Below are 13,780 nucleotides of genomic sequence, written 5' to 3' on the forward strand. Positions count from 1 at the left end.
GTTTTCTGCAGACCAAGTATCCCTAACTGGTTCAACCTTTCCATGTTGTCCTGATGCTTCTGGGACAGAACACTAGGCCTGCCATTGTCTGCAGGCCATTAGTGGTCCCAGGTCTGCCAGGGCAGCTGCCCTGGGCTGGCTGCAGATGTATCCCCAATCACAGACATCCCACTGATAGCAAAACTGCTGTAATTTATCCCTGGCTACGGGCTAAATGCAGACCGTCACAGGACAGGAGCTCCAACTCTCTTGATTAGTTTTGTGGCCTTGTCATCTGCTCCCCGTGTCCTGCCTGTGCAGAGCTGCGTACAGCCGGTCCAGGTGAAACCTATGGCACCTGCGGGTGCGGTGGCAGCGTGCGGCCATCATCTGCACCTGGCCTCGATGCTCGCAATCCTGTCCCACCGCCGCCGCCACAGGCACCTCCATGTGCCGGAGCCCAGCCCCGGCCGGCTGCATGCCCTCAGCCGAAGCCGCTACGTGCTCTCGGGAGGGCTCCGCCGCCGGTGCATGAGGCCGTGCTGGAGTCACGCCGCGAGGCGTGCGCCACACCGCAGCGACCACGCCAGCGACGCCCACGCCCCCCGCCCGGGGGCGGAGAGAGCGGCGCCTGCCGCTCTTTACCGCGGGGTGGCGCTGGCGGAAGCAGCTGCCGCTCTGCGCGTCGCTCGGCTGCTCCGGCGGCGGAGGGAGGAAGTGACGCCGCTCAGCGGTGCCCCGCGGCCTCCGGTGACATTCTCTCTGGCGCTGGCGGTTGAGAACCGGCTCCTCCCGGCCGCCCATGCCCCAGCTGATGCCCCCCGCCAGGGTGAGGCCAGGAGGGGCCCTGCGTCATCCAGGTGAGTGGGGCCGGCGCGGCCGGGGTTCGCCCGCTGCGCGCGGAGCCGGGCCGCCTCGCCGTGGCCGCGAGCGGCGGGACCGTTGCCGTTAGCCCCGCTGTGCGCGTGCGGGAGGCGGCGGGCCGCCGCGCGGGGCAGGGGCGACGACGGCACCGGCCTCGGCTCTTCCTCGCATCGGGCCGGTGGCCGGGGCAGGCGGCCTGGCCGTGCCCCGGAGCGGGCGGGCATGGCCCCGCGGCGCTTGGGGGCCTGGTTCCAGCAGGCCCGGAGGGGCAGCCCCACCTGCGCTGGGCATCCTCCGCGATTTACGGGGAAACGTGTGCGCACGGCTTTCAGCGCGGAGCGCTTCGTACGGGGTGACCTCCATCCCGGCCCCACACGGTGCCTGGAATGCGGGAGTCCTGCCTGGCTGCCCCTTTTTTGCCCTAACCTTGATGAAAGCCTTTCCAGTTCCTGGAAGCAACTCCTGGTCGGGACTTCTGTAATGTGCTGTAGGATTGTGTTGGTTGTTGGGAAACATCCTGTGAAAAACAAGGCGTGTGGTTGCTCTCCTCGTACGGGTCTCTATTTTTCTTCTTGTTTACCTTGGATGAGAGAACATACATTTTATGTGGAAAAGAGTTTAAGTCGTTCGTCCCTTATCTAGCCTGAGTTCCCCTTGAGCTCCTATGACTTAACGAGTTGCAGATGTGGCTCTGAGCGACGCAGCCACCCGGGAAGAATTATAAACTTTAACTGTGCTACTTGTTCTTTCTGAAAAGGAAAAAGGCAGTCTGAGGAGGCCTGTAGCATTTTAGCTGTTTCCACAGTTCCAGTATTGTAGTGTTCTTTGCATCGGGGCTGCCGTACAGCTGTTTAAAAGGCCGTATTTTGAAAGAGTTGGTGGGGTTTTTAGGCTCCTGCAGCTCGTAGGAGTAACTTGCACATGCGCTAAGTAGCGTCTAACTGTGCTTAGCTTGTTAGCAGTGGAACAAGGCTACTTGTATTAAGTTTTGTAGGTGCCTTTGTGAAACCGTAGCTGCAGTAACGCAGTTGATTGAGGTCGTGGTTGTATGTAATTACATTAGTTAACCCAGCACAAAGTACCTGACAGCATTTCAGAGGCTGAAAAGCAACAATCTGTGTGTGGAGAGGCTGTGGCGTGAGCTGGTCTGGTTTGGTATTGGTTTTTCTTTTTTACCATTAAGTAATTGTAGTCTTTGAGCGTCTTTTAAAAACATACAGTTTCTCTTAATCCCCCCCCCGCCCCCCGATTGTGTTTGTTTTTAAGTCTTTGCTGGTACTTGTTAAGTGTAGGATCGTTTCACTTGCAGGCAAGTGCTAGCCTATTTCCCGTTTGCAAGTTTAAGCCCCCCCCCCCTTAGAACAGCAAACAAAGTGTTTCTCTTAAAGTTCCTTATGTTGAAGTCTGTTAAAAACTTAATGTTTGACTTTGAGGTGTAAACTGGGTATGGTGCTCTTTTGAGGTCTTTGTCTTGTGGTTCTCCTGCCCTAATTAACACTTGAAATTGCTGTTTCTGTGATAAAAGAGCTGGAATTCAGGCAGTCACAGTAGTGCAACCGTGGAGGAGGGAAACACAGCTGCGCAGTTAAGTTTGTATCGAGCTCTGAGGGTAGGGTGAAGTTAGGCTGTGTGTTTGTGAAACCCAAACATGCCCTTTCCCATACATTTACAATACAAAAGCAGTGAGATAGAATCATAGAATTGTTAGGGTTGGAAGGAACCTCAAGGATCAGCCAGTTCCAACCCCCTCTGCCACGGGCAAGGGCACCTCACATTAGATCAGGTTGCTGAGAGCCACATCTAGCCTGGCCTTCAAACTCTCCAGGGATGAGGTTTCTCCCACCTCCCTGGGCAACCTGTGCCAGACTCTCACCACCCTCCTGGGGAACAACTTCTTCCTCACAGCCAATCTCAATCTACCAATTTCTAGTTTTGCTCCATCCCTCCCAGTCCTATCACTCCATGACACCTTCAAAAGTCCCTCCCCAGCTTTCTTGGAGCCCCCTTCAGATACTAGAGGTGAGGTATGGAGAAGTCAACTGTGCAGCAGCAGTTAGTTTGAAGTGTCATTTACTGAGTATTTCTCACATCTAGTAGTCTAGACCAGACTGGTGCTGCAAAAAAAGCTCCAAAGCAAGTGGTTATGTGGCCTCTAAAAGGTAGTGAAATACCTTATTTTTGGTATACCAGTAACACTGGTGTTTTGTCTAGAAGGTTAGGAAGGGCAGTGGGAGTGATGGAGTATAGTACATGAGTTTGGGCAGCTGGTATTTATGCTCAAGTATGAGGATAACAGTTCTGACTCATTTTTAAACCCTTGAGTTCTTAATTATAATGTGTCTACTATTTCTGTTTGCTTTTCAGCCTAATTGCTAGTTGGCATCATGAAGAGGTGCTGTGAGAAATTCCTGAGAAATCAGGAAGAGTAAAGCATTGTGGTCTTGCACATCCAAGCGTGTGATATGTATTGCAGAACAGCCTGGCTGTCTGTGCTTGTGCTGCATGAACTCTGCCTGCTTGACAGGGACGGAAGTGTGCAAACGAGTTGGGAAAGGAGTGGGTACATTAAACTCTACTACAGAGGGAGGAGAAAACAGAAGGAGCCTGAGGCCAGGCACAAGGCAGTTGAAAATAGTTAATATGGAGTCATCACAAAACACACGAGTCAAGCACTACTCTAAGTGATAAAATAGGGGTAGGAAGGATGTTTGTGTGTTTGACAAAAAGGCAGCTCACACTGTCAGCTGACAGCATGGAGGGGTTGAGGATTAATGACATAAGACTAGATGAATGAAGAGCAAATGCAGAGAGGCATGAGTGGCTTTGAACATCAAGTCATAGGGAGATAAATTGGCGCAACTTGATGGGAGCAACAAGAAGTAATTGCCTTTGTTGTCACAGAAACAGAGAGTGATAGGGGTTGGAAGGGACCTCTGGAGATCTAGTCCACTCCCCTGCCAGAGCAGATTCATGTAGAACAGGTTACATAGGAGGGAGTCCACACGGGCTTCGAATGACTGCAGAGATAGAGACTGCACCACCTTTCTGAGCAGCTTGTTCTGCTTCTCTGCCACCCTCAAAGCAAAGTGGTTCCTGCTCATGTTTAGATGGAACTTCCTATGTTCAAGTTTGTGTGCATTACCTCTTTACCTCTTCTCCTGCCAGTGGGCACCACTGCAAAAAGACTGACTCCATCCTCCTAGCCACACCATCGGCCTGTAGTGTATTCACCTTTAACATGCAGGCTACTTTGTCTCGCCTTGGTTTTGTACACTTTCCTTACTGTTTCTTGTATGTTACCATGAAAGCTGTCTGCTCTACCAAGGATGCATGCCCATCTATGTCCCACCTGTATATCAACATTTCACTTAAGCATCTGTTAATGAGATGGGAGTCTACATACCACAGCGTGAAAGCAGCTGCGGAGGCAGCTTTCGCTCTGGTCTGGCTGCTCTCTCTCTGACCAAAAAGTCACCACTACATATATTAAAGCTTTTTAAGCTTTTCAAATGAATCAAGAGTTTCAAGCAACCTGTATTTAATTTTCTATAACATTTGAAAGTTGGTGTGCTGGTGGCACTTTTGGACAGAATTAGGTTGATGGTCAGTCTCAGCTTCAGTGGTTTTATCTGTAGCTGTCTAAATGACATAGAAAATGAAACATTTACAGAAACTGAGCAGCACTTTAATAACAGATTGACTAGGTCAGAGTGAAAGATTCGAGTATGATAGTTGCAAGTGTGTAACTCAGAAGAAGCACTCTGGGGAAGAAGTGCCAGAACTTTGCTGCCTTTGAACATTGTCGGGAGCAACGAGGAAGCAAGAATGACACAGCAGTGGGAGAGGGAGACAGGCATAGTCCTGGGAGGGAGCCCTAGGATCAAGTGGTGTGGTGGAGTGTGTGCTGCTGCTCAGTTACAGCTCCCAAGGCAACCTGAGTCTTAACACGGGCAGGAAACCTCTTTTGTCTCGGTTTTGCAGTGCATGAATCGAAGTTTGTCAGAGAACCAGCGCTCCGTCCTTTAACTTCAGCACTGTAACTGGGAGCAGATGAACTGTTACGACACCAGAATCTGTGGCAGCAAACATTATTGCAGGGAACTTAGCAAGATTTTTGTGGTGATTTATATTGTCTTTTTGTCAGGCTTTTGGTTAAGGTTTTTAATGCATAATGCAGTTTGGAGTGTGTGTGCAAACTGAGATCCACAATGCAGTGCCTGCAAAGTGCGATTCTGGGCACAAAGAGGCAGTAAATGAAAGTGTGCATATAGTGTAAATATTAGCCTCTGCAGTTGTTTTGTCATGACAAAGCAACCCTGAGTTAGACTGGAGTGGCTGAAACCTTGTCACTTCCTCAGCGTTACTGCTGTGGGTTATAATTTAAGTTTGTGGGGCTGCCTGTTTGCACTTGTTAGTGTTCCTGATCAGCATGAATAGATCCTGGGCATTATAGCAGTTTCTCCATCAATATGACTTGCTTTATGCAGCTTGGCATACCTTGATTACTCACTTAGGACTGAAAATGAGATGTGGCTCAGTCACTGAGGTGTTGCCATTACACCCTTGCAGATGCATTACTGAATTCAGAGAGAGGTCAAGTGACATGTCCATGGTTGTGTGGTGAGTTACCTTTAGATTTGGGATAGCCCAACCTAATGTGCTTTCGTATTTAATAAAATGCTGAGAATTTTATATCAATCTGACCACATAGTTGTGGCAATGCCAGCGACGAGCAGTGTGAGCAACCTGGCAGTGCAGGCCTAGAGCCTGACATGGTGGTAGGCTGTGCTCAGTGTAAGTGCAGAAGTGGCTAGCAGTTTAACAAAGCAGTGCTGTGCCTACAGCATGTATCTAAAGCAGGGCACTGGTAGCTATAAACAGAGAATTATCTGGGAATAACAGGACGTGCACCTGCATCAACAACCTCACGTGTTATTAGTAGCTGGACCGATAATCTATAGCAGTAGATGGTCACTTGTGGGAACCAGTGAAGCTATGCCAACAATGCTCTCCAAGTTTATAGAAGTTGTAGAAGTTCCCTTAATATGCACTTTCCTTTCCCTTCTTTTACTTTCCTTTGCTATACTGTACTCACCATGCTCACACTATGGTCCTACAACACTGGAACAGTAAAGGAGCAATACTTGATCATATTGGGCGTCCATATTGACTCCAGTCTCCATTGCTGACACAGAGTCTGTCTCTTGGATGTTCAGAAATTGATTAAGTAGCAGAATAGCATACAGGCTTCAAACAAGCCATTCCTCATGATAGCTGGCCTCTAAAAAGACAGCTTAAAGCTGTTAGGAGTCAGTCTGACAGCTTTTTAATCACAAGCAGAACAGATGAGCACCATTTTAATTAGATGCAAGTATTTAAGACTCTTTCAAACTAGCACTTTTGAATCAGTATACATGGATCATGGGACTGACTTTATAGTGAGAATTCTCCAGTGTCCTGCACAGTGCTCTTCTGATTTGATTCTTCAGAATTTCTTGGAAATGAGCAGGAAGAGCCAGACCATCATTGGATAAATGTTCTTCTTAATACATGTCTGTTCTAATGTCTTGCTTCGTGGTGCTTGTACATCAGCCTTTCAAGACTTGTTTTAGAGAATGCAGACTTTGCTTCCATTCATCTAAAATGCCTGGAGACAGCAGCAGGGCTGGGAATAGCTAAGAGCCAGACTTTGCAGTGCCAGTTGTTTGCAATTTGTTGGTGGGTTTTTTATTTATTGTAGGAAATGTTGCATTTCCATGATACTGTTTGAGGTTTGCACTGTATGCTCCAGTAGTATTGCCAAGCTTCCTGAAGTAAAAAGAAGCAGCTTCACAGGGTAGCCAGGTAAGGTTAAGACTGTTCTCTTGTACTGTGGCTTTCTCATCAGCTGCTAATATCCTAACTCACTTTACTCTCCCACTTGCTGCTCTCTGGGACTGCCGACTTCTGCTAGAGAGAGCAAGCTGCAAAACCTGAAAAAAAGCCAAATTACAGGGAAAAAGTGTGATTAAAAAATAGGACAGGAAGCTGTCTTATAAGTCCATGTATTTGTGGTTGAAAATACAGTGTAAGATAGGAGGTTTAGAGATTAATTCCTAATGAAGTAAACTAGATGAAACCTGAGGAGGGTCATCATGTTTAGCAAGATGTCTTCTGGTAATGAGGTTGTCATTATGGGAGGTGGTGGGATTGTAAGTAGTAGTGCTCATGACCTGAATCCTTGATAAACACAACTGAGTGCTTAGTAGCTGTGGCTCTTTCTGATCTGTTAATACCTTCTGACCAGCACTGCACAGAATCTCTGAGGAGCCAGAAAAAACATCAGTTTAAATGTTGTTTAAAAAAGGTGTTGGTTTTGGGTTATTTTTCAATGGTTCCAGTTACTGATATTAATAAGTCTTCTTAAAAGTCATTCACAGGCTTGGGGTTCCATGCTTTCTCCTCAGTGTAATAAGGAAAGCCCAGAAATTGTTGAGTACTGGGAAACTGAGCAAGAGAAACATAGTACAGCCAAGTATTGAGAACTTGCAAAAATACAAACCTCGCTTATCTCAATGTAAAGTTGGTTTGACAGCAGACATTGTGTGATTCCCTTTTTAGTTTTACAAGATCAAAATGTCTTTTCTGCATTCTGGAGTGGATTTCACTGTTTTCTTTGTATAGGACATGTCAGGCTACAGCAGTAATAAGATAAGGTTGAACTAACAGTCTAGACTTAGGCCTGTGGTGTGGCTCAGTTGGTAGCACGTGAGACCCTTAATGGGAAGCTTGTGAGTTCAAGCCTGCAGTGGGCACTATTGTCCTCCCTACTCTAGTCATGGGGTCTGTGGTGACAGGTTGGACTCGATGATCTTTGAGGTCTCTTCCAACCTTGGTGATACTGAATACTGACTTGATGCTTTCTTGTTTTTCCCATTTCCCTTTTTGATGGAGAAGTTGTATGTATTGCTTTATTCTGCTGTTATTAATTTGTTTGAAGAAGGCTATTCCAGGTGACCCTCTTCTAAGTCAAGAACAACAGTGCAACAAGTAATTTTGGTGTAATTGGTGCATTTGTTTAAGGGTAAACAGGGCATTTTGGTTTCCTGTAAGTATCTGCATGGTACTGGTGAAAATTATCTTTTCGTTTTCTTCTGGTCCTTTTGCAGCTTCTAACTTGGTATTCTTTTGCATGCTGTTATTTAATTTCTGTAGTCAAATATATGTAAAGTCTTCTGTGTGCTGTGGGAAGTAAAAGTCTGTTTCCTGGTCTGTCTGTTGTCCACTCAAATTAGGGGTCAGGTTTCCTCACCTGAGCCAAGTGGGAGTAAATACTGTAGGAAGTACCTGAAAGTCAAAGGTGCTCAGAGGCATTACTCATAACATACATGTAACTGGCTTTTGAACTGTCAGTTCTGTTATGTGAAGTACTTGAAGCAGCTTTTGTGTTCAACACGAGTTGAACTTCTATAGACGGCAAACATACATATTAATATATTAAAACGTACATATTCATATATTCCCCAGCACGCTCCCACCCCTCTCCATCAGGACTGAGACAAAACCTGCACTTTTAACCTGGCCAGTCTTTAGACCTGTTGGCGCTTCACCTTTCTCTCCCAATGCCCCACACAATACAGACCATCAGCAACCGATCAGCCCAACGACCGAACCCCACGGTCCCTGCGAAAGCCAAATATTAAAGGCAACACAATTTCTCACACCAGTGTCCACAGATGTTCATCTATGGCTGTGGTGTCCTACAAGAATGTTAACTGTTTTGGTGCATCATGTTCTTAGAAAAGCTGAACTAAGGGTGTTAGGGTTTGTAAAGATAGAGACTCAAACACTAGCTGCCTTGAATTAGCTCTGCTCTTCTATGTGGCTTAGTGGCACAGGTGAGCTCTCCTGGTGAGAAAGGAGTGGGTTGTTTCCAGCAGAGCTTACTGTGCCTTAATTAAGTTATCACAGAGCAGTGGTACAAATTCTTGCTTTCTTTAGGAGCCCTTTGGATATGCAAGAACTCAAGTATCAGTTGTTACCTGTGTGGTGGGTGCTGAAATCAATTGGCACCTCTTACTACTAGTCAAAAAACAGTTAAAGGTTTGATATCCAGAACAGCCTAACAGCAGCTGACATCATACTGTTACTAAAACTTTCATGATTTGAATGCAGAGTGACTTTAGTGCATTGATAGCATTTATTTATTGGCTATACACCTGCTGAAAATTCGTATTACAATACTTAGATTTTATACTACTATCTTAGTGAATACAGAAATTAGTTGCTTATAGATGAGAAAATGACTTGAGGGTTTGGTTGGCTTACAGCTCCTTTCCAGCCTTTCTGCAGAATTTGGGCACCTTGCCTATCTCTTTTCTTTAGTTGTCCAGAGCATAAAATGGGTCTAATACTGCCCTGTGCCAGGAAGATACTGGCTGAAAGCAAAGACAACAGTGATGAATGAAAGTATTTTTAGATTAAAAATACCCAAGGGTGGGTTTGCCTTTTCCTGTGGCAAAGAAGTGTTAAAATGGTCTGGCCATAAAATGCTTAAGCACTGTAGAGTGACTTAATACCTCTTAACTCTGCCCTGTTAAATGGCTATCGTAAACGCATAGCACTTGCAGTTGAGTGAGGTGAGCTCTAAGATTGCTGTAGGAGATGTGGAGATGGTGGTGAGTCGCTGCTTGAGCTGTGGAAATACCTGTAAGACAGCCTGGGTGGTTGTCGCATGGGTTAGGTAGGCAGCACTGTTACTGGAAGAGAACACTACACAGAACATGACAACACAGACTTCTTTTCTGTTGGAAGTATCTCTTCTCCTAATATCAAGGGTTATGCAACTTTGGAGTGGTGTTTTGCAAGATGAGGTGAACTGTCCAGTGCTCTCCTTGCTCCAGGCCTGTCACAGTGGTCTAAAGTGTGAGATGCTCACCACGCTGCCCTTCTGGACTCAGCCAGCTAGCCCGATGATAAGGTGCACAGTTTTCCTCTGGGAAGTTGCATGACAAAAGAAATTGATGGGTACTAATAGGCCCATCAGGTGGGAGGTTCTCTCTCTTCAAAGTGGCAGTGAACTGCAGAGTGGACTGAAGAGCTGCTGAATTGCAGCATGTGCCATGGCACTCGCTGGTGCTTCAAATAACAGCGTTAGCAAGGTACCCTTGTGCCGGGCCGTGCTGCTTTGATTTTTGCTGGAGACAGCACAAGCCTCCCTCGAATCACCATTTAGAGGACTTTACTACTTCAAAGGTACAGTGCAGTTGTCTGAATCTGCCAGTAGGAGCTATTAACAACTACTACAACATTTGATTACTTTCAGGACCTTTCAGGTAAATTATGTTAATAGAAAGAGAATCTGTGCTCTGAAAGGCAGGATTAATTTGTTACTTCTATGCACAAGCAATTTAAAAGGTGGCTTTTCTGTGAGCATTATTTTATTGACTGGTGGAAAAATGGACAATCATTTCTTGAGAAGAAGAGATCTGTTTAGAATGGCATGGAACAATGGAGGAAGCACAGAATACATTTCCTTTTGAGTAGCAGAAATGGATAGGCAAAGTGGGAAAATATGTTAAAATCTTAGTAAAAGATGGTACATTCATATGACTCACTTCAGTGGGATGACCTCTGGAAGATAATACATTGCAGAGAAAAATAAATGGAGCATGGTTATCCTAGCACTGAATTCTCCCACAAGTGTTGATGAAAGAATAATGAAAAATCTGGATGAGTCACTTAAATTTTAGATGAGAGTCAAAATGTGCCCCTTCTAATTTTTAGAGAGCATTGTACATTTTAAATCACTGCTGACTTGAGAAAAATGATGTCCCTGTGAGGAAGAAATGAGAAATTTCTTTTAGAAGGCTAAGTGCAGTCAGCCCTGTGTGCCTTTGTCTGTATGCTAATGAATTTATTTTTACAAGGATTGTGATTTTTTATTTATTTATTTATTTTAATGTGGGATTCCAGTGCAGTTAGTGAATGTTTCTGTAAGCCTTTGTGCAGGCTTGAGAACTTACCTATAGCTGCTAGTTACCTTTCATTTGAAAGAGGCAAAATATGTGCATTAAGCATTAGAGTGCAAACCCTTTTATTTAAATGTAAAGTATTGCTTCTTATTTACAAAGAAAAAAGTTGCTTTTCAAGGTGGCAAAGTATGCTCCAAACCCTTTCAGTCTTGGATCATTTGTATGTGCAGCCTGTTGAACACTTAGTAGGAAGCAGTCTATTTTTTACCTTCCTTTGTTTATGCAAAACCAGTTGAAACACAGCATTAGTTTTAATCCTTTCTTCTCTTGTTTCACACTGCAGTTCTCTTACCGTGTCGCTTCTGTTACCCTATCTTTTGCAAAGAGTTCTATTCTTTGGAGTTGCTACCAGGCCTGATTTATGAATCATCTGATAAATAGCCAGCTCCACTCCCAGGAATGTGCCTTAGGTGGAATTGTATGGCAGTGAGTCAGCTCCAGGGCAGCATTTTCAAAGGAACACTATATAAATTACGTGGTATCCGTGCGGGGGTGGCTTAGTGTTATGAAAAATCTCTAGAGCATCATGCACTTCCATCCATACAGAGCTGAGTCAACTGTCTTGAGTTGAAGTGAGCGCTGGTCACATTTCTCGTTAAGTGGACGGGTATGGATGACACTGGATGGAGCGTTTCGCTAGGCAGCTGACTCGCGACCGGCCCTCGGGACCAACACGCTCAAGAAGAAAGGCATTTCGTTCTGCTCTCCTTTCCAGGCTCTGAGGAGCGGCAGGACCCCAGCAGCCGGCGGGTAGAGGGGAAGCTGCGGCACTGCTGTCGTTGCCTGCCCGCCCGCGATGGTGAGGCCAGCCGCGGGATGCTTCAAGCGTGCCCGAGGCTGGTGCGGGCTGGCGCTGCGCTAGGGAGCCGTGCTGCTCGCTCGACCGCAGCACCGGGCTGCTGAGATCTTTCCCCCAGTGGGTCGGTGGCCTGGGACAGGGATGGTTGCGCTTCGCAGCAAACCTGCCTCCAGCAGATCAGTGACGACCCGGACTGGGGTCAAACATAAGCAGGCAGGTGTGCAGGCAGCTGGTTGCGGAGAGTGCTGGAGCCTGGCACTTGAAATGGAGGGTGATGGAGACAACACCTGCATGAGGTGTGAGTAGCTCAACTATCTGCTTAACCTAGTGGCTGAATTGAAAGAGGAGGTTGCTAGACTTAGAACTGTAAGGGAATATAAAAGTAACTTGAGTAACCAGGCTCTGCAGGCTCCCCCAGCAGAGCCTGCTGACCCAAAAAGCAGTGAGGAATGGGTACAGGTCCCTCTTAGGAGACATAAAGTAAACCCCTTATGCCTCACCTTCCCAGCTGCCCTTGCAAAACAAATATAGAGCACTGGAAGTTGAGGGTGAGGTGATTCTGATGGCTGAAGACACACCATCTGAAGTGTTGCCTAAGGCAAAACAGCCTAAAGCTAAACAGCCTGCCCCCAGCATCAGGACTTGTTCCCTCAAAAACAAGAGGAGGGTAATTGTTGTTGGTGATTCCCTCCTGAGGGGAACAGAGGGCCACATATGTCGGTGTAATGGATTGGGGCAGATCCCCTCCCCACCACAGGCAGAAATAACGACTCAGACAAACGGATTGCAAAAGTGATGGAAAGTTTAAATAGGAAAACAACAATAAACAACAATGAAAGTTTTACAGAGAACCACAAGCACCATGACAAAGAGAGAGATCCCAGAACATACCCAAGAACATCCCATCCCCACCTGGGGGTATACCCAACCCCCCCCCAGGGCTCTTTCCTCCCCCCCACCCCGACCCAGCCTTGGGCCTGGGCAGGCCCAAGGGAGGCAGCTCAGCCATTTTACCTAGGCAGCAGCAGGGGACGAAAGAGGAAGTGAAGACCCTGCATGGACTTTTTATAGGGGAGCAGGGCACTATGGGAATGGAATACCTGGTTCCCCCTTGGGACCTCCCAGGTGTGGCCTGCGCAGTGGCATCTGGGCAAGCACCCAGCCTAAACCACCACAGTCGGCCAGATCCTTCCCACGGGGAAGCCTGCTGCCTCTCGGGGGCCCAAATCAGGGATCCAGAAAGCTGCTTAGTCTGGTGCAGCCTTCTGATTACTGCCCCGTAATAGTTACGCAGTTAGGGAACGATGATGTTGCAACCAGGGGTCCCAGGGCAATCAAAACGGGCTTCGGGGCTTATTCTATAGGCAGCTAGAGGCTGTCTCAAGATCACCAGACCTTGTTCTCATGGGGGACTTCAACCTGCCTGATACCTGCTGAGACAGTTGAGTGTTCAATATGCAGTCAAGCTAAGAGGGGCAGCAACAAAACCTCCACTCAACAAAACCTCCACTCTGGACTTCTGGAGGGCAGACCTCAGCTTACTCAAGGAACTAACTCAGAAGGTACCTTGGGAAACAGCCCTTAAAAACAAAGGGGTCCAGGAGTGCTGCAGCTGCTTCCAGAAGGAACTCTTGAAGGCCCAGAACAGGCTGTGCCAATGTGCCAGAGATGAGCCCCAGGGCATTGTCTGGATGGGCAATGAACTTCTGAGTGAATTAAGGGGGGAAAAAGAGGAGGTATCATCTTTGGAAGGAAGCAGAGGTGAGCCAAGGAATGTTTAAGCATGTTGCTAGGTCATGCAGGAAAAAACTTAGAGAGGCAAAAGCCCATTTAGAGCTTAGCCACTGCTGTGAAGGACAACAAAAACTCCTTCTACAAATAAATCAATGGCAAGAGGAGGGCAAGGACAAACTCCACTCCTTGGTGGACACCGAGGAGAACATAGTAACAAAAGAGGAGGAAAAGGCAGAGGTACTTAACACCTTCTTTGCCTCCATTTTCAATAGCAGGATAGGTTGTCTGCAGGACAAGTGGCCTCCTGAGCTGGCAGATGGAGGCAGGGAGCAGGATGGTTGCCCTGTGATCCAGGAAGAAGTAGTTAGAGATTTCTTTAGCCACTTGAATT

Source organism: Dryobates pubescens, chromosome Z (assembly GCF_014839835.1).
Source record: "Dryobates pubescens isolate bDryPub1 chromosome Z, bDryPub1.pri, whole genome shotgun sequence".
NCBI lineage: Eukaryota > Metazoa > Chordata > Aves > Piciformes > Picidae > Dryobates > Dryobates pubescens.